Source organism: Mesocricetus auratus, unplaced genomic scaffold (genome assembly GCF_017639785.1).
Source record: "Mesocricetus auratus isolate SY011 unplaced genomic scaffold, BCM_Maur_2.0 Super-Scaffold_4256, whole genome shotgun sequence".
NCBI lineage: Eukaryota > Metazoa > Chordata > Mammalia > Rodentia > Cricetidae > Mesocricetus > Mesocricetus auratus.
In genome coordinates this window covers 1,624,796-1,649,601 of record NW_024429182.1, presented here as the reverse complement: position 1 = coordinate 1,649,601, position 24,806 = coordinate 1,624,796, and positions in this window count along the sequence as shown.

Here is a 24,806-nt window from a genome sequence, read left to right as displayed (position 1 = left end):
ACGTGCATGCATGCACACACACATACTTAAAACGTGTCTGAAAGGTAGACATCTCAAGTACACATGATTTTGACTTCTGTCTCCTAAGGGGGGTCAGTCTTAAAATGCCTGCCAGCTAGTGTGAGAAAACAATTATTTCAACCCAGCTAATTGTCTATGGAGGGGAGGTTTCTTCATTCTGCTCTTGAGGTAGAAGTCTATTTTAAAGCGTCTGCGTAGTATTTCATTGTATTTCTTCCACAGTGGATCTAACCATCTTATTGTGGATGGGCATTTTATAGCATTTCCAAACTTTGTCTTATAGAAACAGATCTATAGAGAAACAGACCTATAGCATCAGTAATGGTTCTTGATTTGATTCCATCATTTTGTGTGTGTGTGTGTGTGTTGCAGAAGTCCCCAAGAGTGCAAAAGGGGGACAAATGCCATGTTCACTTTTATTTTTCTTTGTATTTGTAAAGGTTATTTATTTGATTTATGCCTGTGTACATCAAGGCATACTTGTGGAAGCCAGAGGACAACTGGGGTCTCAGTTCCCTTTGCCTTGCAGTTCCAGAGGCTCAACTCAGGTCACCAGACTTAGCGACAAATGCCTTTATCCGCTGAGCTGTTACGCTGACACTTGCATTTACAATTCTACAGATATTTGCAGATTGCAGACAGAGCGTTTGAAAATACTGTTGCCAGGAGCGAGTGACTATCTTTTACACTTTAGGAAGTTTTTGGTCTTCATGTTCTGGCGAATAATTGTCATTTATCTTATTATACATGAAGGTGGGCAATTGTTCACATATTCAGGGGCCGTCAGTATTTAATTTTCTGTCAAATGCCCAGCATAACTTCTTAGTTACTTATTATCATTTCTTTTTCTGTTTTGAGACAGAGTCTTGGTATGTATGTAGTGTGGCTGGCCTGGGACCCACAGTCCTGCTGTCCCCCACCTCCACAGTACGGTTATTATATGTATGTGCTATCATACGTGGCTTCTCTACCCTTCACAACGATAAAAGCTAGACGTAATTAAAACGTAAGCACGAATAAAAGTTTGACCTTCTCTTTTAGGTCACCGTATGGCGAAATTCTAAAGGGACACCACCCAGTGCCACCGAAACCAGCAAGCAAACCATCAAAGAGAACCCACAGTGGTTCTTCACACACCGGAGTAGAGAGCCGAGTTGAAGAAACTGAAGCAGAGAGACAGTGGGTGTGGGATTCAGTGCCAGGATTCCTCCAGAGGCAGCCGCCTCATGAGCACCAAGACCGTGGCCGTGGCTCACCCACATGTGTGAAACAGACCTACTTGGCTGGAAAAGTGCCCATCTGACTCCACCGTGTGCAGGAAGTGCCAATCTGGAGTCAGGCAGAGAGGCTAGTGCTGTGCTTGCTGGGGAAGGGGGAGGGCTTCCTTCTGGAGGGCTTGCGAGAACACACCACTGGTCTCCACCCTTGACTTTTGGAGAATGAAATGGAAGTCTGTCCAGAGAAGAGACGTGAAGCTCGATAATGCGCTGGGTGACGGAAAGGACGGGGGACTATCTGACACCAGGGAAGACACACCTGTCCTGTGGGAGAGTTTGTCATGCTTGTTTCAAGTGGGGGGGGGGAATCAGTGACCCACAAAGAGAACGCGCAGAGAAGCAAGCTTTCCAGGTTCCCAAAGACGACAAAACAGCTTCCCCATTGGTGATGAGTGCTTGGCTCAACTATAGATACCTGTCTCAGGCCCCAGGAAGGGCTTGCGGTATTTTATGGTTGCTTGGGGATAGATGGGCAGCCGGGTCCCTCCCTTAGAACGTCTCTGCTTCTTACATTTTTTCACTACAGAGTAAAAGATGACTTCAGCAAGAGTTTCAGCAAGATGAAGTAACTGAGATGTGGTACATTTCATCTCAGAGCTGGTCTGGGCGGTCATGGTGGAGTTTGCCTGGATGGCTCTTCTTCTACGCCATCTTGAGATATGACCAAGTACGGACTCTGGGGAGCTGTCTGTGAGGGGAGGTGTCCAACCGTTTAGGATGTACAGAGAACCCAGAGAACCGGGTTTGAATTTGGGTCCCATCGTCCTCATTACTGTTTCAGTTTGCCCAGTTTCAACCAAATCATCACCTCAAATTGTCCCATATCTGCTCCACCAGCTCCTGGAACTGCCCCATCCTCAAGACCCTTGTAGAATTTTAACGCTGGTACCCGTTCTGCCTCGGTTCAGCTCTGTGACAACCAGGCAGAACCCTGCCATGGCTCACAGTTCTGAAGCCTCTGATGCAGGGCCTGATTTTTTTTTTCAGCAGGTGTAAACACAAAAAAGTGTCTGGTTCCTAGCACCCCTGTCCCCAGTTCCTGGGCCCTGGGGAGGCCCTGTGAGTTAGCAGACACAATCTCTCTTTACACATGTTAAGAGAAGGTAATAAATCAATAAAGGTGTTCAACAAGATAAAAAGAAGACCCGGACATCTGCTCTATCCAGGTGGTTGAAATCAACGTTATTTCCTGAGGAAGTCACCTCAAAAAGTCTGCTGCTTTAACCATTACATGGGGTTTAATGATAAAAGCATGTCTTGCACAGGAGTCTCTGTCTGATGTGGAGCCCAGCCAATGGCTCTGCTCTCAGTCATGGGTGTGAGACACTGGGGGCCCTGGTAAGCAACGATGATGGGAAGTGTTAGCATAGACAGAATTAAATCTTCCTATTCTGCTACACATAGCCCTGGCCTTGGGACTTTCCTTTCTTTGAGACGATAGGATTTTAAGCCTATGGCAACACCTTGGCCATTTCTATCATGGAACCTAAGCATCGAGAAGCTTCAGAGGATGGGCTGATCCTGACGCAGTGCGCCTGGATGATCTGCTTGTTAACCTCCAGCTTGGAAGTGGTTTGACTGTCGAGGGAGGAATGGAAAGGCGAGGGACCTGCGGTGGGTGGCAGATTACAACACTGGGGGGAACGCCTCCCTCCTATCTAGGAGTCTTCCGTCCTGTGACCAGGGGGGAGGTTCTTTGACTCCGTGATTGTCTAGGCCATTGGCTTTGGCCGGTGAGGTTTCTCAGATGATATATGAGGAGAAGGCGAACACCCTTGTTGTTCTCTCTAGTGTCTATGTCACTGTCATCACAAGTATGTACCTCGAGTTGCCATGGCCCGTTTATATAAACCACAGAAGGAAGGGCTGGAGAGTTGGCTCAGCGGTTAAGAGCACTCACTGGCTGTTTGTTATCCCAGAGGACCCAGGTTCAATTCTCAGCACCCCCATGGCAGCTCACAGCTGTCTGTAACTCCATTTCTAGAGGACCGACACCCTGCCTCACATAGTCAAAGCATCAGTGCCCAGATGCACATAAACAAACGAACCATGGAAGGGGTTAGGGAATGGACACAGGGAAGAGGTTGACCCCCAACTGAAGCTAAAACGCATTTGAAACCCAGTTCATCCATGGACCTTCCAATCAGAACAGTGAATGTAGCGGTGTAAGGCTGCGTTACCCTTTAATAGCTGACTGATACAGAGCCGAAAGCTGATAGGTGTAGGGGAATCACGTTGGCAGAAAGTTCCAGTTCCTTTCTCAGATTTCTGGCCAGACCCAACAGTTCCAGCTAGCTACTTCATCTCGCTGGTTCTCCCAGTGCTCTTCAACGCTCCCAGCCCCAGGAGGAACTTACAGAATCACCCCACCCCTGCCCCTGTAAAACCTTTTCTGTGTTACTTCATGTGATATGTTGTTACACTGATGACATCCAATAAATGCCTTGGTGTTGTTCCTTCTAAGGTTGACTCTGGGTGTGGCCATCTCACTTAGCAGTTTTATCTATTCTATGTCAAACAGACCCAGGGCGCGGTCATGGTCCCCTGTTTGTTACCATTAAGTCTACAGGCTGCGGATTCTCATACTGTAACACTGGTCCAGACAGGCACCAGAGGGCAGGTGTTGGGCAACCTCATTTTCAGGATTTGGGCATTGATGTGGGGGAGTCACTGCCTATGAATTGTCTCTATCCCTGAGATGTCAGCTTATTGGTGCCTCTATCTGTCACTGGTGCAATACAGCGGAGACACAGTGATCCTCTGGATGCTACATACTCCGTTCCTTAGAGGGGAAATTCTCTTGGGATATTCAAATGCAACAGGACAGTGGTCTGCTACTATGCTTTAGGGCAGGATAGAATGGAGGATAACTCGGGAGCGCTTAGCATTGCTTAATGGTTGCTGGCAGCTTCTCTGTGCTCTGTGGACTTCACAGGACACAGAACCTGGGTGCTGCCTAAACATGAGCCTGCCCTTTACCTTTCTTCCCTGGGGCCCCTTGCAACCTCTTACTCCCCAAGTACTCAGCTGGGTGAGGTTAACCCAAAGGAACTCAGGTAGAGAAACCTTCTAGAAAACATTTTAACTGGAGAATCTACATAGCGAGGATGTATGCAGCAGTAAATGTTATAAGGTATGACAAAGTACTAAGTTGTCCCCATGTAGACAACTTTCCAGGTCATGGAGTATTTTCATTCAATCTTCAGCTATTTGTTTTCTAAATGGTCATTTTTATTATTTTTAAGATTACGTATATGGGTGCGAAACTGTGTGTTGGTGTGTGCATTTGAGTGCAGGGTCCTCAAAGGCCAGAAGAGGACATCACATAATCTAGAGCTGGAATTTCAGGTGACTGTGAGCTGGGTGACTTGAGTTCTGGCATCTTAAAACTGGGTCCTCTGCGAGAGCAGCAAGAGCTCTTACCCGTGGAGCCATCTCTCCAGACTCCAAGCTTCAATTCTTTTTTCTTTTAAAAAAGATTTATTTATTACGTATACAGCATCCTGTCTGCATGTATGCCTGCATGCCAGAAGAGCACACCAGATCTCGTTATAGATGTTGTGAGCCACCATGTGGTTGCTGGGAATTGAACTCAGGACCTCCGGAAGAACAACCAGTGTTTTTAACCTCTGAGCCATCTCTCCAGCTCCCAAGCTTCAAGTCTTAAGCTATATCATTATTAGGGTTATCTAAAATGTGTTCTTGGGGCTGGAGAGATGGCCCAGCAGTTGGGAGCACTTGTATAGGACCCGGGTTCAGCTCCCAGCGCCTACACAGACATCTCTAATTCCAGAGGACCTTGTGCTTTCTTCTGAACTCTGCAGGCACAAGGGGTGAATGCAACAGGCACTCACACATGCACGCATGTAACGTGCATTCTTCCTGCCAGCCTGGTCTCAGCGATGCATCAACCCCAAATAACACACAGAGACTCTATTAGTCACAATGTTTCTCATTAACTAGTTTTGTCTTAAGTATTAATCCATAAGTACTAATATCTATCTATCTATCTATCTATCTATCTATCTATCTATCTATCTGTGGGAACACCAGACCTTGAGCAGAGACCCACTTCCCCTTCTGCCTGGGAGTAGGCAGCTATAAGACAATGTTTAGTAAAAACATGTTTACTAAAAACGATACAATAAGTTCCTGGCCACTTCCCCTTCTGCCTGGGAGTAGGCAGCTGTAAGACAATGTTTAGTAAAAACATGTTTACTAAAAATGATACAATAAGTTCCTGGGAAAGGCCTTCCCACAGAAACCGCCCTGACCTCGACCTTGTCCAAAGACTAACCGCACCTTCAAAAACCCACACACATCCACCTCTGGGGTCAGGGCAGAACCAGCCAGGGGAGAGGAGAGAGCAGAAGTTTCTCTGGTGGGAGCTTTTCTTAGGAAGTTTTTCGTGAACCTTTTTGGAGCCTGTTTAAAGTTTTCTTTATATCATTGAACGAGTCTCTGTGTTGTCAATCCCCGACACCCTCCACACGTTCTCGGACACAGGCCGCGCAGCAGACGTGACAATTGGAGGTTCCACCGAGATCGTGAAAGCGAGGTAAGTGGACGGGGTCGTCCCTTTTGCCAGCCAGGGACAGATGGAGGAAAATAGGAAAAGAAACAATGGGAAATAGTCCCTGGAAGTTTAAATTACAGTATCACGTAAAAAAGTTGCTTGAAGAACAGGGGACTACAACCATGGCAGGCTTTTTAAAATGGATTGAACGAGGGAGCCCATGGTTCATTACTGGGGAAGGCTTAAATGTCCCAGATTGGGAGGATGTTTGCTATGATATTCAGAGAGCCGGGTGTTGGTGGCCTACGCCTGTAATCCCAACACTCGGGAGGCAGAGATAGGAAGGAATGAGGCCATCCTGGTCTATAGAGCAAGTTCCAAGACAGCCTCCAAAAGGATAGAGAGAAACCCAGTATCAAAAAAAAAAAAGAAATAAAAAAAAGAAATATAAAAAGGGTAAAATAAGAAATAAAATAAAAAATCTCCAGTCTTTCGCCTGATCCACTGAGGTCAGGAAAGTAAAGAGGGGAACTGAGAGATCTAAAAGGCTGGCCAGTAAGGCTATGCGGATGTGTTAAAAAGGGGTACCAAGCTAGGGGTGCCGGATTAAATCTCCAGGCCTTCGCCTGACACCAAGGTCAGGAAAGAAAGGGGAACCTGAGAGATCACCCTCAGTTGGAGGATGGATTAAAAGTGGGTAAATTGAAAATTGGTAACGGTTAATAAAGGAGGTACTGGTATTAAGTAAAAGAAAAAAAAAGACAAAGGTATATGGAATGGAAAATTTTGTTTACATTTAAGTTCTATTTTGTGAGTCATCTCTAAAAACTTTTGGCCAAAAGCCTGGCCTCTCCACCTTGCATCTACAGAGTTACAAGGAGTAGGTACGGCTGTACCCCATGACTGTAGCTCAAATGGAGGAATGATAAAAACATATAGGACTTTTTAACCTTTTTAGTTCAAGGATTGGCTGGAGTTGTTCTTTTACATAGATTTCAATTAAGGAAGCTTCATTGCAACAGACTAATCATGACCTAGGGAAAAAGGATGACTGAAAGATGCATGTATGTTCTGAATGTATGGTGTGGCCACACCGGTATGTATGAAATGTGATTGTGAATGTGTGAGTGTGAACTGCTTATATGATTAAAAGGATACTTAAATCCCTTCAAAAATAGTTAAGAAGCTACCTAGATTGCGTTAAATATAGCCAAAAGGAACATCCAGCCAGTCTGTTAATGTTTTAACAGAAAAATTTAAGATACAAATGAGGCCTTGTCAGCTAGTGAGAGTTCTACAGGTTAGATTGGGAAAGACTGCTCACAGACTTCAAATAATTTTCAAAAGTTATTTAGTAAGCCCAATTTACCTAGATAGTTAACCAAGGAGGGTAGACAAATCCTTCTACTGTTATGGTCCAGCTTCAACAGTTCAAAAAAGAAAACTTTTTTAGAAAATAAAAAAGGGGGAATAATGTCCCCAGTCCCCACATGACTCATCAAATAATACACTCCTCATTTAAAAATTTTATAATGTGAATGCCAGTGAGCTTCAGACAGATTCTGGCATGATGGAACTTGAGCAACCATTGCTCAGATCAAATGGAGACATCCATACACTAGACAGTGGAGAAGACCCTAATTTGGGGTCGAGGGCATGTTTGTGTTTTCTTGCAGGAAAGGAATAGAGCTTCAGCAACTGTCAGACCATTTAGTGAGATGCATGGAGCAGAGAAAAACTGGACCTGAGACCATGGGAGCCTACCTAAGCCAGTTTGAGTGAGATCTCCTAAATCAGTGTTCCTGATTCTTGATGTCATCGAATCTAGAGCCCAAGAAAGAGAGAAAACAGTCGGTTCGAGATTTCCAATTTCTCAACAGACCTGCTGCATCAACCTTCTGGACCCATGAGTTTTCATCGTAAAGCCAACAGAGAAAAAAGGACCCATTTAAAGCATTTGGACATTGGTATGGACTATGATGAGTGGCAAAAGCCTCTTTTCAGTATTTGAACAGGACATGGTCACTTGAAATATCAGACTTGATGGTTCCTATTTCTGGAATCACGACTAGGCCAGTGTATTTTTCTGGAGAAATGCAACTTGTCCTAATGCGACAACTATTGTTCATATTTTTCGTAATGCTACATGTGTAACATCAATGATTGTACCTAATGTATCTGTGCAAGTGCACTTTCTAAATGCTTTCCTGAGCAGATCTTGAAACGATTGGAAACTTTATCAAATTGTAAATGTAAATCACATGCGGGTTACCCTTGTAACAGATGAAGGCTGGTAGAATGTTATGGCCCAGATCTGGTGATGGGTATGGTGATGGAGAGGCGCTATGTCAATGGGGGTCCTGGAAATGGTGGCAGTGGCGGTAGGCATTCTGGCTTTATGCCAAGCTCAAACGTGCCTTGTTCCAGAGACAAGAGATCCGTAACCAAGTATTGCTTAGCTTAGCCCATGGCAATCCCGATAGCCATGAAGGTTGGTTACAGATGATTTAAGGTTGGGGTATCTCCGATGACGGGCAACCTGTGGGGAAGACCCCTCCCACCTAAAACAGGGGTTCAAGGTCCCCCAAAGACGGGAAAGGGAGGGTGACCCTACTTGACCTAAGCCAGGAGTGCCTCATTTGAAAATAAAAAGGGGTGAATTGTGGGAACACCAGACCTTGAGCAGAGACCCACTTCCCCTTCTGCCTGGGAGTAGGCAGCTATAAGACAATGTTTAGTAAAAACATGTTTACTAAAAACGATACAATAAGTTCCTGGCCACTTCCCCTTCTGCCTGGGAGTAGGCAGCTGTAAGACAATGTTTAGTAAAAACATGTTTACTAAAAATGATACAATAAGTTCCTGGGAAAGGCCTTCCCACAGAAACCGCCCTGACCTCGACCTTGTCCAAAGACTAACCGCACCTTCAAAAACCCACACACATCCACCTCTGGGGTCAGGGCAGAACCAGCCAGGGGAGAGGAGAGAGCAGAAGTTTCTCTGGTGGGAGCTTTTCTTAGGAAGTTTTTCGTGAACCTTTTTGGAGCCTGTTTAAAGTTTTCTTTATATCATTGAACGAGTCTCTGTGTTGTCAATCCCCGACACCCTCCGCACGTTCTCGGACACAGGCCGCGCAGCAGACGTGACATCTATCTATCTATCTATCTATCTATCTATCTATCTATCTATCTATGTACATATTTCTATAAGGTCTTATCTTACTGAGGACACGCCAGCCTCATGCATCCTCTCTTCCCAGGATCACATGGCGACTCTCTCCTCTTGACTACATTTCCCAGAGTCCTCCTCGACTCCTAGTCCCACCTATCTTGCTTCCCTATTGTCCAATAGTGCTTTATTTATCCACCAATAAGACAAACCTAAACATAGAAGGACTTACTCATCATACGCAAGCTCGTAAACACAAAATAAAGTAAGTAAATCCAAAATAAGCTTAAATGCTACCATATTATGTAATTTTCAATAGGATCCAGCAAAGCACAGTCTTCGGCCCAAGGCTTGGAGACTGTGATGCACAGCTGTATCATATAAACCTAGTGACCACAGGTCCAAACGGCTGATGGCTGCAGAGCTGTGCGGATCCTTAGCTCTACTTTGCATTGCCTTCCTTTTTCTTGTCAATTGTTGCCCTTGGGTTTTCTCTTCAATATGCGGGTTCCAATCACGTTAATTTGTTTTCCGGTAAAATGGAAATCAACACGGCTGACTGTTCTGAGGTTTTTGGTCATTCACCCAGCTGACACGGCGTAACATCCTCCTGTACCTAGTGTGGGCGGAGCCTGGAGACGCCAAAGCCACACAGGGCCCTGCCCTGAAGAAGCCCACATCTGAGGCTGGTGACCAGACACCGGCACCCAGAGTGTGATTTTGAGAAGACACCCCCACCCCCAGCCCTAAAGGACAACCAAAGAAGACTCTAGAAACTCCTGCTTTCCAACTTGGGCATGACAGGGGCTTCACCCCTGGAGCAAGATGGAGGTGCCATGCAGGGCTTATACGTTGCCGAGGACACATATGAAAGCAGGCGGAAGGGCGCATGGGTCTCTTCCCGCATCCGCTCTTCCCTCTCTGCGTCCTGCCTCGGGGGTCACCTGTGCCGTCTTCTAATACAGCCAAAGGACTGGGGACCAAATATGTGAGTCGGGCAGCCCAGCCTGGTGGATTGTCCTGTCTGCTGCCTTGTGAGGAACTGCTTGTTGGGAGTCCATTTCCTACGCTGGCTGCCACATATTGAAGCCCATGACGGCAGGTTGTTAACTGAGGGATCACACGCAGGTGATTTGAGTCCCATTTTGCCTCTTCCTGAATGTTTTGAATTTAGCAATATAACCCTTTCGAATATCTAATACCTCTGCATAGTTCAAATTCCAAGCTGTAGCTGACACTTTTTGGGGTGGGTGGGTGGGTTGAGTGGATACGGTGGGGGACCTGACCTTGGGCTTTGCGTATGCTAGGGAAGCATTCTACAACTTTAGCCCTCCCCCACCCCCGCCACGTTTTAATTTAGTTTTTGAGACAGAGCCGGTCCAGAGTGGCCATGACTTTGAGATTTTTTTCTGTCCCAGTCTCCCAAGTGGCCAGGACTACAGGCCTGCAGCATTAAGGCTAGACTCTGATAAAATATTGAATTTTTGCCTCAATTGCTCAGACCACTTTGCCTAGAAGGGGCCACTGTGTCTTAGAGACTCCACAATGATTAAAATGTATAAGCAGGCACAAGCAAACGTAGTTGTGGACTCTTGTTTTTTCTAGTGTTACGGCAAGAGATCATTTTGTACACTTTCAACTTAGAATACAGCTTGGGGGCTATTTCTGTTTCCTTTTTAGGAAGTAAAATACCTTTTATTCTTTGATAGTTTTATCCAAGTAAACCCTGCCATGATCCTATCCACCCCAGCTCCCCCTCTCACTCCCCTCAGGCATTCCCAACCTTGTTGCCCCTTCCTATTCTATTTCTGTAACCCACTGAGCTCAGTTAGTGCTGCCTGTTGGAATACTGACTGATCTCATCAGCCTGATGTTGTGCAGGGTAAACTGTGGCTGCTGTGACTTCGTGAGTGCAGTGGCCACAACATGTCCAGAGTGGGGGCATTTCTCAGCACTGATTCCTATCCTCAGGCTCTTAGATTCCTTCCTCCCTTTTCCCATGATATTCGGCTTCAGTACATCTCCCTTCCTCCCTTCCTCCTTTCCTCCTTCCCTCCCTCCCTCCCTCCCTCCCTCCCTCCTCCCTCCTCCCTCCCTCCCATTCTTTTGAGACAAGGTCTCACTATATAGCTCTAGCTACCCTGGGACTCACTACGTAGACCAGGGCTAGCTTTGAACTTGTAGATATCCACGTGCCTCTGCCTCCCAAGCAGTAGGATTACAGACACGCACCGCAAGGCCTGGCAACATTTCCGTTTCTGTTCAGAGAGAGACCTACCCGACTCACACGTTCAGCTGCAGCCACATGGTGTTCTACTGTGTGGGAGAACATTCAAACCCATGTGTATCATACACCATACATTTAGACAGGCACCATACATGTTTAGCAAGGGCCATCTGAGGAGCCCAAATAAGAGGTGTTTTTTATTTTATTATTATTTTCTTATACAAAGCCTGTGAAGGATCAGTCTCCCTGTTGGTAATCATGGTAAGAGCTTCCTTTTTGGTAGGGGGACTGGGCACAGGGCTGGAGAGACGACTCAGTGGTGAAGAGCATTTGTGCCCTTCTAGAGGGGCCTGGCTTTGGTTCCCAGCGCCCACAAGCAGCTCACAACCACCTGTAACTTCAGTTCCAGGAGATACAATTCCCTTTTCTGACTTCTGCAGGCACCCTAACAAACACAATCTTCCATAGGTCTGCACTCAGGCACACACTATCTAGTCTTCAACTCCCTCAGAGACCCAAACGAACAAATCTTAAAAAAAAAAAAAAGAAGTCTGTCCTCGGCCCTTAGAGAGCCATTAGGGTAACTGTGACCGAGACCATCCCCAGGGACAGGGTCCTTCTTGGGGCAAGCAACTATGAGATGACCAAGGAGGAGGAGCTGGTGTTGTTCTGTAGAGGGGGAACAATGGGCTCTGGTGTGTCTCCAGTTCCCAGGCAATGCCTGGCGGCTCATAGGTGGCCCTGGCTCATGCTCAGGGCAAGCGGCTCCCGCACGTCTGTGGTATCAAGACCTGAGTCTGGGTGGGGGTGGGGTGGCTTACGGCAAAATCTCTCACTAGTAAAGTCCTATGCCTGTGAAGTATAGAATGGCATCTGGAACCCTCCCATCCCCACTTAACAGGGTGACAAGGCCCTTCTATCCGGCAGCTGCTTGTTTTCAGCCAAATTGACATTTCTTTTGTGATTGTCCAATGAGGTCGAGCTCATGAGAGTCACGGGCAGAGGAGGCCAATGAGGCAGAGCTGTTGGTTCTTTGCCCCCAAGAGTACGATCAGGACGTGAGAACATGAGAAGAATGCATCATGGAGGTCAGTCAACATGGAGGGCACTCAAAATTAGCAGATGAGTTGGTAGGAGTGGGGCTTCTGCCTCTTGGCATAGTCAGGGAAGGATCTGGGTTTTTTTTTTCTTTCTTTTTTGCATCTCACACAGGCAGAGGTCTAAAATAGCAGGATAGCCACGTCTTTGAGTAAGTGACAACCTCTGTATGGCTCACCCTCTCATCTATTGGGTAGGGACACTAGACGTACTTTGCAGGTTTCCCCGGATGCTAAGGAAGGGTGTGAACCCTGGGCAGTAAGCCGTGCAAGACCTCCTCGCATTTCCCCTCCTCCTTGCGTGCAAAGACAAAGCTCAGATATGTCCAGTTGTCTTCTCAGTGTGTAAAGAAGAGAAAAGCTTTGCAAACTGTGCAGCTGGACTGTCAGCAAGGAACCCCGGAAGCCCCTGCAGCCTGTCAGTCGGGTGTGTGTACATTACGTACGCAAGGAGAGCTTGAGTGGAGTGTGGTTTGGCTCCCTTAGTTCTACCGCATCCCTTTTCTATTTCGAATGACTTATTTTAAGGCCAACTATAAAAGCAAGCCAGTGCTTAATTGTCTCTCTATAAAACACACAAAGCATTGCACTATCGGGGCTCATTAGCTAAAACAGAACCACCGCTTAGAAATCCATAAGGTGATACTTGTTAATGAATGATGCAAATGATTCTCCTAACTGCTCAAAGAGTAATAATAGACAGCTGGAACAAACAAGTTTCCAGCCCTCAGGGGGCATGGAGACACTGGATAATAATTAGATGGAGGGGCAGAGCAACCATTTGTATTTTTGTGGGTCTGTGCTGCCCTTTGAAAACCAGGTCTACAGAAGTAGGGAAAACTTCTTCCTCTTATTCTGGGGAAGGATCCTTCCCTGTCTGGTAGAAGTAAACTCAAGAGTCCAGGTTCTGTCCCCCTACATAGATGCCTTTTGGGCAGAATGATGTTGTCAACCACTCCCCTGAGAACAGGGCTTAGATTCATTATTTTTTTAAATCCATTGCATAGTTCTGACAGAGCAGAGAGTAGGTGCTGTGTGTGAGAGGTATTTTCAGCCACTGCTGTGTAAAAAAAAATCACCCTGGTTCTAGGAATGGCTCTTCTCTGAAAAATTTAATATAGAATGACCATTGGGCAGAACAAGTCACTCCTGGGTATGCATCCCCCCCCAAACAAACCCCAGATAGAGACTTGAGCCGATACCCATGCACTCCTGTCTACAGCAGTGTTATGAACACTAGCCAACAGGTGAAGACTATCCAAATGAACAGATAAAGAAAATGTGCTGTATTAAAAATGGGTGGGAGAGCTATCATCTGAAAGTGATGGTCAGTCTGAAAGAAAGAAAATTCAGATACATTCGAGGTAGATGAAGCTTGGGGGGCGTTATGACAATTGCACTGTGGTTGCATATGAGGGCTTCCTTGTCCTAAGACAACTGACCTTTGAAATACTGAGAGATTTAAAGGAAAAAAAAGTCAAGAAGGACGTTCCTTCCATCCTCCCATGTTTCAGAGGAGAGAAACCAGACTTATCCATACAGATGTTTGTATACATGAAGAAGAAAATATGAGTGTGGAAAAAATGTTCTTTTTTGGAGACACTGAGATGTGGGAGAGTGAATGAAAATTGTGTGTCTATGTGAGCATTCATGTGTGTGTGTGTGTGTGTGTGTGTGTGTGTACCTGTGTGCAAGTATGTGTATATAGGTCTCAAGTATCTTTCCTTGGGTGGCTGTCCAGCTTTTGTTTATGTTTTTGGGACAGGCTCTCCCACTAGGCTAGGCTGGATGGCCAGGGAGTCTGAGGATCTCCACGTCTGCCTCACCAGAGCTGGAATCACAACGGTGCGCCACCACCCTCAGATTTGGGAAAATTCATTCTCCTACTCTCCAAACAAACTTGAAATAATAGCACACATTACCCTATCGTTTATTTAACTGCCAGTATTATTAAGATTTAATTAAGTTCTTCCTCCAGGCCATGGTGGAAGGTTGGATGACACATATGGGATATTTACCCCATTTTAAGGCTGAGTGAATGGAGGTCCAGCAGACGAAGTCAATTACCCCACCCCTAGGGGCCCCTGGTGGCGGCGTCGCAACTCAGTGGGCGACCATTCCCTCCAGTATGTGCATCCTCAGATACACGGTCACAAACACTGAGTACCTGCTTCATACAAGGCTCTGCCGGATTCTCACTGTGATCCTCTGAAGTAGGTTTTTACCCTGGTTTTACAGAGATGGGGCGTGGATGCTTTAGAAGTCTTAGAATCTTGCAGCCAAGAAATGGTGGAGGCAGGATTTTAAGTCAGGTCCCCTTGAGGCCAAAGTGTGTATTGTCTTTTACTGTGTGCTCTCAGTCCAGGTCTAGGTGGGGGACAGCCAGACTAGGGCAAGAGACACCGCTGAGATGTATCACAACTATGGGTGGAAAATCTGGAGACTACTGGAGGAAGGGCCGTTGAGATGCCATCACCAGGACCCGATGATGCTGTTGCCATCAGAGTGACTTTGTGCTGAGCCCTGGGCCACTCTTTGTAGAGGTGGGCTTGGAGTCTTAGAAACTTGATGACCCTCGCCAGCATTTAAAGGATTTATCCACAGATCCCAGGCTCCTCTCTTGGAGGAGTGACTGTGGCCAGATTGCTTGTGTTCATAGTTTTGGCAAGGCAGCTCGATCATGAGTTGGATAGAAAAATATCCAGGGGAAGACAGTGACTCATTATTGAGGAGTCAGAGAGGACACACTTAATGTAATGTGGTTTCAGCGCAAAATTCAGAGGGGTTGCTCTGATCCTCAGAGGAAAAGGCAGAAGGAAAAGGGAGGGTTGGTTCATTTAAACGACTTGTAGATGCCATTTGGATTCTTGTGTGGATTAAAATACATGTGATGTTATTAGATGTGAGTCTTGGAATATGAAAGTAAGCCAACTTCCAAAGGAGGATCTTGTGTGTGTGTGTAGGCTGGATGTCAACATCATGGATCTTTCTCAGTTACTCTCCATTTTAATTTTTGAGACAGTCTCTCATTAAACCTGGAACTTTCTGATTCAGCTAGACCAACTGGTCAGCAAGCCCTTATGCTTCTGCCTCCCCATTGCAGGTATATGTGGCTTTATTTTATTTTATTATTTTATTTTCTATGCATGCTTGGACTCCAGCATAGGTCCTCACCCTTGCATGACTAGCACTTTGAGAAATCTCCCTGGTGATGGCTCTTAGGCCGTGCTGGTAGGATCTTAGTCCATGCTGGTTGGAGTCAAAGGGAGTTGGTGTTCATTGCTCACATGCCAACGGCAGAATCTGAAGCTAGGGAAGTCCTGTGGGTTCTGACTCCTAACCCAGTGTTCTTCACTACAAACTCACCCTCCTCGCTTCTCTGCTGTGACCATAATTCCCACAGTCCTCTTCTGCATTACCTAAGCTGCTTGAATTATAGCTGTGCTCCCCTACTACTATAGTATGACTCAGAAGACATGCATCTACCCATAAGCTCAAACTCACATGCTTGTGTTATAATTTGCCTGTGTGCATACAGGCACCCACCCACCCAGGCAGAAACACGTAAATATGCTGGGTCAGTAGTGTCCAGGATCCCCGCAGGAAGCAGAATTCCTAGAAGTGGCCCCAAGTAAGAACTTTCACTAAAGGGCTGCACAGAGTCAACCAAGCCGGGTGAAGGAGACAGGCAGCGGTTGCGTGGTCATTCACAGCCTCACAGTAGCGGTCACCTTAAGGCAGCATAGACAAGATGACAAAGGACTTTTCTTGGGCCCCATTGAAGGTTGGATCCCTGATGGGGTCTCTTGGAAGGAACTGTGGTCTTATGGGTGCAGCCTGTGCCAGAGCTAGGAGAAAACAGAAAAAAAATGCCCTCGTGATTTCAAACAGGGTCACCCACGAGTCGAACTGAGCCAGAAAAAATAGCCAGTGAGATACCACCCTGAGGGGGCCAGTCTGTAGCAGTCAACGTAGCCTAGGAATGGTGGGAACAGACAGTGTAGGTGTGGCTAGCCAATCTGACAGTCAGTAATGCATGTACATTAGACTCTGTTCACCCAGATGCTGGCAGATGCACAGCATGGAGACTGGGAGCCCTGGACAAAGGTGCACTTTGCTCTGGAATTGTGACTGCCATCAGAACATAGGGCCAGTGAACGGTGGTTGGGCTGGATGAGCAGGCTGGGCTGGTGCATGAAAGGCCAACCTGCCAGATATTACCCTCTGTAAGACTGAAATAAAATGTCTTAAAATAATACCTTTATTTCTTAGGTTGATCTAGTTAATTCTAGTTTATATGTGCCTTGCACAGACAAGGCACATATAAACTCACATATGCACACACACACATAATTTTTTAAAGTAAAAAAATAGGCCTGGTCTTTACCTATCTAATGAGTGGCTATTGTAGCTTTGAACCCTGATTCCAACTCCACCCTATGACTTGTGGAACTTTCCAGAACCTGATAATCAGGCATAGTAGTGTTTTCTTGGTGGGGATGGACTTCAACTTGGTGCTGCTCCCCGCCTATATTCTGACTTCTTAGAAGAGTCCTGGCTGCCTGGAGTGGTCAGCATCTATGTGGCATTATTGTGCCTTTCATGTTAGAGGATCAAATCTCACCTCCATCGTAGGTGATATTGGCTTCATGGTTCTGCTGGCATTATATAATTTCCAGACACTTAGACTTCGGGCATTAAAGTGGGGGAGTCGGTAGCACACACGGCACATGTCCTGTTCAGTCCCCAAGGTCATTGCAGCATGTATGCCCTGAGAACATCATGAAGACATAACACTTCTCAGTCAGTTGTTGATAGCTCATAGAATGTCTAGTCTTCAGGTGGGGAGTCAGCCACAGCTTCAGCTCTTCTAAACAGTGCACTGAGTATGTCAATGCCATGGGATTCCTGGAGGACGGAGACCCAGGTAGGTGAGCCATCCTTCATTGCACATCCAGAGGGAAAGATGAGTGGCCAACGTGTTTGTCAGGGGTAGAGGGGAGCTGAAAATAGTATCTGTGTGTAGTGTGGAGTCCAGTGAGTTCCTGGGGTGGGGACAGTTTCTGCTCACCACCTCAGTCCTTTGGCATATACAGCTACATACCCCAAAGATGATTGTCCCCTCTCTTCTCTAGCTCTGGGGTCCATAGCCTCCCTCACAGTCTCTAGCTTATGTTCATTTCAGCAGAAATGGGGTCACAGTGGTAGCTGGAACCATCATCAGCTACACGGCAGCAGGGAACAACCTGTCACATCGGCTGCACTTTGCCAGGAAGCTTGCTTTTCAGTCCCACCTCAGGACTTCTCTCCTAGAAAGCCATCCCTGGCCATCCTTGTCTGTTTAGCCGGCCGGTATGCTCGGGCAGTCTGCCCACTGCTCAGCGCTTCCCTAGCTCAGCCTTCCTTCTTTCTGAGTTTAGGGGACCCTTGGAAGACACAGAGAGGCTGGGGGGTGGGGCCTGGCTGGTTTGTCTCCCCACCCTGATCCCCCAGCAATGAGCTGCGATTGTGGTGTGTGCTGACTCCATTCGTGTGGAATGAGTGGAGCGTGAATCTCTCAGATGCAGTTTTCAAACTTGCTGTACTTTGCAGGCATGTGGTGAGCTTATGACCTTTGGAAAAGGCTACTTAGTTAAATGAAAACCAAATGCAAGCCCAGATCAGATCCTGTGCTGGGTTAGTTTTATGTCATCTTGACACAAGGTAAAGTCATCTGAGAGGAGGGAACCTCAATTAAGAAAATACTTGTAGCCTAAGATTGGGCTGAAGGCAAGCCTTGTAAGGCATCTTCTTTATTAGTGATTGATGTCAGAGGGTACAGCCTATTGTGGGTGGGGCCACCCCTGGGCTGGTGGTCTAGGGTTCGAAAAGAAAGCAGGCTGAGCAAGCCATGGGGAGCAAGCCAGCAGGCAGCACCCCTCCATGGCCTCTGCATCAGCTCCTGCTCCCAGGTTCTTGCCCTGTTTGAGTTCCTGTCCTGACTTCTTTCAGTGGTTTAGAAATGTAAGCCAAATAAACCTTTTCCTCACCAGTTGCTTTTTTAGTCCTGGGGTTTCATCACTGCAACAGTAACTTTAACTAAGACAGATCCTTCCCTCCTCAACTTGTCATTTTGTATCAGAAAACTGGAGGTCACAGAACTTTTAGGAGAGAAAGAAAGAGGCACTGACTCACCAGTTTTTTTAATTCTCTGTGTTTTACTTGTGGGTTCTTTCTCCCACACTGATCAGCAAAGTAATGTACAGATAAAAGGACAAGGAAGGGAGTCAAAACTGCTGAGAACCTCTATCATCAGAGTTGAGTGGGCTTTTGAAGAGAGAGAGAGAGAGAGAGAGAGAGAGAGAGAGAGAGAGAGAGAGAGAGAGAGAGAGAGAGAGAGAGAGAGAAACACATGTGCACATGGGCATGTATGTGCAGCTCATCTAAGATGGAGTCTCTTGATGTTTCTTCTGGTATACATCAGGTTAGCTGACTTTCAAGCTTCTGGGACTCCTGTCTCTAGCTCCCCTCTCATCGTAGGAACGCTGAGATTACAGATGTCAGCTACAGCATCTCCTTTATGTGGGTTCTGAGACTTTGTACTTAGGTCTTCACTCTTGTTCATCAAGTGTTTCACTCGAGGAGTCACCTCCCCAGACGTTTCTTCCAGACTTTTCTCAGTATATGCAAAGTTCTATGTACAGGTGGCTTCACTACATAGTCAACTCCTACTGGGCGTGAAGGTTTTTGGCATTCCCTTTGAAAACAATACAAGTACTTGTTATGGAAGCAGCTAAGACCAAGCCATAACGCATTCCAAATCTACGTGGAGTATATTTTTCTGTTGAAGAGAGTCTTGACAGTGAGACTTGCTGTTTATTCCCTCACTAAACAGACCAATTAGTGTGTAGACAGTGTATTTGCTCCTTTGCGGGGGCCATAGCTGGATGGGAAGGAAGGAGGAAACCTGGGTGTTTTTCAAGTGCAGGAGAGAAGAAAGCTGCCCTCCCTCTCTGGCTGAGCGTTCTGGGAGCAGAGTTTTCCCTGCGGCCATCAAGCCCATCCTAGGGGCTGTGGCCCTCCCTCTCTCTGCCAGTACACAGATGCGTGTTTTACTCTCTGGCATGACAACGTACTAGGGAAATACAGGCAGAAAGCCCCAGAGAGCTCCATAAAACGGCATAAACATGCCTATGTCTAAAAGATGCAAGCGATCACCAAGGCCTGAAGATCTCTTCCCTGCTGCCTCCTTCTTGGAACAGTGTTTGTTTCCAGGAGCAGCTATCAAATGCAAAAGGGCGCACCACCATACAAAGGCAGCCACGTTTGTGAGCTCAGAGAGAGAAAAAAACAAACCGGTGATGTAACTTGATTGTGTTGACAAATTAACCTAATGAGAATACTTCCCCACTAAGAATTCATTAAGCAAAAAATGTGCAAAGATGGTATTTGCTGCCTGTTAACCCTTAATTGGCTCAACACCAAAAACACTTAATTGTGACGTGTGTCACCAAAATCCCTAATGTAGTTAATCACTGTTAGACTCACAAAATTATACACATCTTAAATGATGATCTGTAATTAAAAATTATATGGGATTAGCTTTAGCCCATGCTTTCAAGTGAGCAGCTTTGGCACACTTGAGAAAATGGTAGCAAAGTAAGCCGTGGAAGGAGGTGGCTTTTTTTTGTGTGTGTGTCACCAAATTTGTGCCTATGGAAAAACAGGAAAACAAAAGGGAAGTCCTTCTTCAGTAAGTGCCAGCCATTTCAAAGCGATACTGTAGAAAGTGGTGAACCAAACCAGGGGAGAGGTCCTGCCGTTTAACTACCCTGTGACTTGGGGTAGGGCACCTTTTCCTACGATCTGGGGTCATGATTGAATTAGGCTGGATTCAGGGAAGTTTTGTGTTTATAAACAAGCATATCCCTGTGTGTTGGCTCACTCCAAAGACCAGTTTCTCACTCCACATGTCCATGTGTAAATTCACCACAGACTCCAAAATGTGCTAGGGAGCCTAACTAAAATACTAATAATAACAAGAAATGTGGGGTGCAATTAGATTTTCTCCTATCTCCCCACACACCTGCCTTTGGAAGACTCATGGGCTTAGGCATCTAATTGCCTCTGTTTTCTGTGTGGTGGTCCCACAGGTGGGGAGGAGACCTCATCCTAACTCACAAGCACCGTAAAAAGAAAAGAAAATGATCTCCGTAAGTTAAAAAAATTTTTTTTGCATTCCGGAGTCGTATTAATCTGTCTTCCTCCTTCCACACCCTGAGCGATCCATTTCAGAGTTCACCCCAAATTATAGTAGCCTGTGGGCTCCCTGGTGGCCCATCATCATGTACACAATTTTAATGATCTATATTCTGAGGCTTGAACAGTGGTCTCCCCATAGAGACCTGGAAGTCTCCGAGGTATGTGTTCAGAAAACACAGCTGGTGGCAGACCTGGAAAGCCCAGTGGGGTTGGATGGAGAGCGGGAGGAACGTGGGGGGGGGATATAAGCAGATGGCCACATGGACTCCAGCCCACTGGACCGCAAGGAAAGCTATTGACAAGGGCACGCAGCTAGATGGAGTGGAGGTGACATGGCGGGAATGATGCTCAACTCAGGTGTTCACCTCTCACTGTGATTACAGGTCAGGGTCAAAGAGCACCAGGTTTTCTGTGCGGGGTTGCTCTCATGAGGTGTCAAGGGCACGTCCTCTCCCTTGGCAGTTACTGAATGTGTCTTGTGGACAAGCGCCACACTGAGCTCCACAGATTCACACCCAAGGCCATAGGACTTTCCATTTACTTGCCCTCTCTCCTCCCTCCACCCCTGTCTCCACACCAAGGGGCTCCAAGAACACCCACTGGAGTGGATAACTGGTGGCTGGTGGCGTCCCTGAGGCCTGTTCTCCATGAGAGGCTCCAGGAATGTGCCCCTCGATTGCTCAGACTTTTGCTGTGTACTGGACGATCCTCCTAGTCAACTGGGTGACTCCACAGCTCTTGAGCTTACGCTGTCCTGGACTGTCCCATTTCTCTTGTCATTGTGCGGTGAGGGACACCCACCTCTACCATTATTGTTGGCTCATCCACTGTTTCTGGTTCCGTCCCCCGAGCTTCCAGACTGCCGGGGAGGGATCACGAGGCCCCTGAGCCACACGCAGACAGCCCGTGTGCCAGGAACCTGAGAGAAAGAAAGCTTATGTGGGAAAGCCAGAGGAAAATCCTTCTTAAATACCAGTGCAACCTCCTTCTTCCCTCTCGGATGGAGCTGCGTAACCAAGAGCAGATACCGGCTAAGCTCAGAGGTCCAGTTGTTAAAGAAATGGGGGGTAGGCAGAGAACATCAGAAATAACCAGCTACTCCGTAAGCGCATGCGTTGCTAACACACCGGGGCACTCAAAGACCGACTTAAGACCCACAGACCCTTCCCAGCCCTTGAAACTGTGAACGCAGTATGCATCATTCTTTTCAATCGCCATGTAGTGTTACACAGCATGATGTGTTCCTCCACATTTCATAGATCAATCCTCTAGAGATGGGCGCACAGTTGCTTTCTAACTTCTCATGGTTGGGAACAAAGCTTGCACACGTTTTTCATACACATACTAGGGAGTTTCTCTTCCAAGGAAGAGCCTTCTTCCTGATAGCTTAGAAATCACTTCTTGGGCTTGGATCAGGGAGCAGCCACCTGGGAAAGATGAAATAGGGTGGTTGACTCTCACAGGAAAAATGGGCTCACACACCATTTTGAACCAAGGCTTCAAAGAGATGGAGATTTGGGACAAAGGGACTCTGGAGTGAGTAGGGGCAGGGGTGCAGCTGGCCACTCCTCTCAGGGGTACAAGGAGGTTGGTGTCAGTTTTCAGGATTTGGTACGGTGGCTTGAAGGGTGTAGTTGGGAAGGACATTGCTATGTGGGACCTAAGTCGGCAAGAGCAACTCACACAGTTGTTCGGAGGTGATGGTGGAGTTGACTAGGAGGATAGCCCACCACACAGCAAAATCCAAGCAATAGAGGGGCACATGCTTAGAGCCTGGTGGAGAACAGGCCTCAGTGACACCACCAGCCACCAGTTATCAGTTCCGGTGGGTGTCTGTGGAGCCCCTTTGGTGTGAGACAGGAGTGGAGGGAGGAGGAAGAGATAGAAGTAAAGAATCTCTTTAGAGTACTCCTGAGTTTATTCCTGTCTTCGAGGTGCTGGGAGGGGCTCTTATGTGACCATTCTTCCTTCCCATTGTCTAGTAACCCAGGAACTTCCTTTTTGGCTACCAGCAGCAGTCAGGGGAGGAGCCAACCGGCGTATTTCTAGCTTCATGAGGCTGGAAATGGGCTGACGGGTGGGATCATTGGGATGCTCACAGCCGCTTAAGAGTCCTGCAGGAGTGGTGCATCCCAGCTGCCTCTGGGTGGTCCTGGTAGGTCCCTCTCGTCACCTCCATAGCCTCACAACCTCACAGAGATGGCAATCGTGGCTGCCACTAATCATGCCTTTGCTGTGAGCTCGTCAGAGAAGGCCTTCGACCGACCCCGGGACTACTCTGAGGTTGTGGGGTAGCCTTCTAGATGAGCGTGGGAATCCAGAAGCATGAGCTCTAGAGGGATGAAGAGGGTTGGGAACTTGGAAGCCAGGGATGGGTGGATAGCTTTAGCGAATGCCACCTTTATTGTTTGTATTGTTGTACAGTGACATCACTCCCAGTGTTATTCTCACCAGGACCCACATTCACATCAGGAGACACCCAAAAGTAGCTCCAGGTTTTCCTCAGTTTCCTCAGTGCCTCAGGTCTGTCTCTCAGAGTGAATCTGAGAGTTCATGTCTTCCTCTTGGGCGGAGACCTATTCTGTGGGGACGAGGGGACAGGTAGGAAGGCTCTAACATCTGCCTGCTACCTGGGGCCTCTCTGTGGTGGTAGAGGTTCAACTCTCAGAGTTGGCTGAGGTAGGGACTGGAGTGCCAGAGAAGGGAAGCAGGCTGGGAAGGAGACCCAGCTACACTTTGCTGGCTCTGAATGCTGCTGAGGAACTCCCTCCATTAAGGCAAGAATGGAAAACTCAGACACAAAGCTCCAGCTATGCAACTGGGCCAAGGGCTTGGTGCCATGGGCAGTGCTCAGCTGCAGGGGTGAGTGACGAAAAGTGGCACCTTGGGAATGCGGAGCAGGAAGGAAGGAAAAAGAGGCAGGAGGCTTTCTGCAAGGTTCAGTAACTTTGTTGCAAAGACCCACCCGAGAGCCCAGCCCTGCCTCCTCCTTTCCTTCAAGAGCCTAATGAAGGTGACTTTTGTCAGGTGGATGAGTAATTAAAAGAGCCAAGCATCTAACCTTTGAGCCCCTTAGGAATCCCAGGTCAAAAATAACACACTGGTCCTCAGAGACAGCTAATGCCATGGTAACAGGAGAAAAACCTCCAGACGGGCACCTGTGCAGTGCCTGGCACAGCCTCTAGCTGTACCTAAGACTAGCTGTGTGCCCCAGAGCAGGCACGGAAGCTCTCTGAAAACCTGTGCTCTCTTATGTGGGAGGTATTGGTGATGCTAGTCTAGATTTCCAGGATGTGGAGGGGATAGCCCTGGGCACTTTGTTAAGGGTTGTGCTCAGAACAGCCTGGTTGAGACATCATCTTCTCTAGGTCTGGGGAGTTGGCTCAGCAGTTAAGAGCAATTGCAGAGGACCCAGGTTTGAGTCCCAGCAACCAACCACATGGTAGCTCACAACTATCATATCTTTTGACCTTAGTGGGCATCAGGCATGTAATGTGGTACACATGCATACATGTAGGCAAAACACACATACACATAAAATAATAAAGCAATCTTTAAAACAAAGTTTGCACTGCATCTTGCCCTTGAACCCCATTGGCTTTCTGCTTCCAGCTTCCGGTGGTTGGAAGCAGAAAGAGGATAGCATGAGGCGTGTCTTTCTCATGCTCTACAAAAATTCTTTCTCTGTGACTCTCCACAGTCCCACCTGATGCCCCACCTTTCTCTACCCCATTAACCTTGTAGATGGCAGATGTTTACAGTTCTGTAGGACTGTGCATGCTGGGGTCACCCTTTCCTGGAGGGCATCTAGACTCACTGTATTTCTTTCCCTTTCCCATCCTTTCGGAATCACTGAAGGTGGGTGTTTTCCTAGAACCAGGCATGCAAGTCACGCATTTCCCTATCCACTCCTATCCTGAGAACCAAGCAATGTTCTTGGTCTAACACTGGCAGAATTTACACAGTAGCTTGGCAGAAAGCATTACCACGGCACGAAGCCCCATCAGTTAGTATATAACTCTGACTACAGTGCCTTTGGGTGCAGACCTTCCTGCTAATGTTAGGTGGTGTTGAGGGTGACTCTGCTCGGACACCCCATGGGGAAGGGGGTGAGAAGACACAGCACCAAGGACTCAGGCACCGGGAGTCAGTGAGTAGCAGAGAATGCCTGCAGACGTGTTTACTAAGGAAGTTAGATCTGCCTTTATACCCCCTCCCAAGGTCCCATTGGCTCAGGCGGCTGACTCTGCTGTTGTCCT